The sequence below is a fragment of the Ammodytes marinus genome, assembly GCF_949987685.1.
Source record: "Ammodytes marinus genome assembly, chromosome: 10".
Lineage (NCBI taxonomy): Eukaryota > Metazoa > Chordata > Actinopteri > Uranoscopiformes > Ammodytidae > Ammodytes > Ammodytes marinus.
Genome location: NC_137214.1, coordinates 27,176,179 through 27,178,678, shown reverse-complemented (window position 1 = coordinate 27,178,678; position 2,500 = coordinate 27,176,179).

The window sequence follows — 2,500 nt, the reverse complement described above, 5'->3', positions numbered from 1 at the left end:
AGACTGGGAGAATGAAATAGGATGAAGGGATGGAAATGGACGCATGTCTGTTATGTTCCTGAGGGTTAAACTCTGGGGAGATTACCTCATCGACATGAGACCGCTCAAGAGCGTTACATGAACGCTTCGGCCATGTTGACTTTGCTTCGCTATGAGCACACACACACACACACACACACACACACACACACACACACACACACACACACACACACACACACATACACACATACACCCTCTTCTGAATCGTGGCCAATAGCATCATTGCCTGGTCGAATCACTTCCAGATTCAGTGACGTCACCTCTGTCAGGTTCACAGGAGGAGCAGAAAAGCACACACACACACACACACACACACACACACACACACACACACACACACACACACACACACACACACACACACACACACACACACACACACACACACACACACACACACAAACACACACACACACACACACGCACTTTTCCACTGGAGGACAATACACTGATCTGTTATATTTTCTCCAATTATGACACAGAGCGGTCATTTCAAGACTTTTTATTCAAGCTTCTTTATTGAACTCAGAGAGAAACTGTCCTCACGTCATACACAGAGCGGAGGACTGACAGACGGACTGAACTCCATAAGGCTACACTCCCACCTGGACTCTAAACAGGGCCCGTAATAAGCTCTCACTATAGACTTGTGGGGTTACGGAGGAGGACGTTGGCTTATATCCCAGGCTGAGATATTACGGGAAAATGTTTCACTTTCCCCATTTTTCTTTCAACATGAAGTACCATTGAGCAATTCATATGACTACCAACGTGCTGGCAGGGAGCGAGCGTAGAGGACTGTGTGTGTACTGGCAGGAGCTCAGGTGTGAATGTGGGTGAAGCAGTCAAATGCAAAATGAAAACCCGATGGATTAAAGTTTAAACTACGGACGGAAAAATGAGATTAAACTATTCTTTCTACCAAAATGTGTATAACAACTCACATAGGAGTTATATGGTTTTATTCATGGCTCTTAAATCATTTATTAAGTACGGAAGAGCATGAGGGCCAAAGGAGAAAAAAAATGTGAGGAGGTAGGTTTTTTTTTTTTTTTTTAAATGTTGAGAATAAAGTCCTGATACACACAAAGAGTTAATTTATTGAATATTTACTTCTGTGTTGCGCTTATAAGACGGTCTGTCTCCTCTCATCTCACAGCCCGCTGCACATAGAGAGCAATGTTATGAGTCACGGTTCTGTAAAAATAAGGTTGCAGCCCATTGTCTGCCTTACGACAATAGCAAAGATGCATAGTTTGATCCCGGAAGTTCAAATCTGTCAAAATCTTTCCAACTTCACCACAGTCTTAAACTGTGAACAACATTTTGACTTTCCTTACAAAATTTTATTTCAGCTGTATTGTTGACATTTCGTCTTCGGAATGCATAACGACAAAAATAAAATCCTCTCCCATGGCCCTAATATTCTTCCGTAGATATCATTGATTCCCTTGGTACTAATGATCTAGCCTCTAGTCTCCTGTCCTGGGCCGTGCACATCACATCCCAAGCCAGTTTGCAGCCTATTGTTTCCAGCTTTCTGTTGCTCTCCTGTAAAAGTTATAGCGAGATTGGCAAAGGTGAATTTGGCCTTCTTATGTTTCCGTAAGTAAACACAGCCGTTCCTCAGTTTTATTAACCAAAGGTGGAGATGTGTGAGGACCATGACAGGTTCTCTGTGATACTGCTTCCCAGAAACCTAAAACTTTGCTCCACCTCATCTCCACTGATGTTGACAGGTGTGTGTGTGTGTGTGTGTGTGTGTGTGTGTGTGTGTTTCTTCGCCTAGCTTGACCGAAAATCAACCATCTGGGTTTGCTGACATTGTGTAGCAGGTTGTTCTCTGTGCACATATTGTTAAATTGATACAATGTGCTATTTCATGCAGGTAATTGTGTTGAATACTCAGCTGAAATCAACAAATGACATTCTACTGTTATTTAGGTGTTAAATCTGTTCATAGCCAAATTATTCATTCATCATAAATACAAATATTACTCATTACTTTAACTCTGTGCTGTGGATGCCTTATTAGAAATTGTACTATACATTATACATCTTGCAAATATAACATTGTACACATATACAGTATATGTAAATGTATTTGATCATTCTAAATCATACTTTTACCTTTGTTTTTTATTGTGTGTGTTTATGTATTTCCAAGTTATTATTATTATCATTTCTAATTTGCCTTTTGGTAAATATTTTTTTATGTTTTTCCTTTTGTAAAGCGGTTGGTAATTATTGGCTTCCAAGAATTCTATATAAATAAACATTGTTATTATTATAATTGCCATGCTATTATTATCGTTATTGTTTATTTCTATTACAATTTTTTTCTATTACTACTTCAGATCGGTCGGACAAATAGTTGTGGATGGTAAAATATATGCAAGTGTGTGGTCCTTGTGGCTGAATGATTTTATACGACCCATGATGCGTCATTGCGTATTGG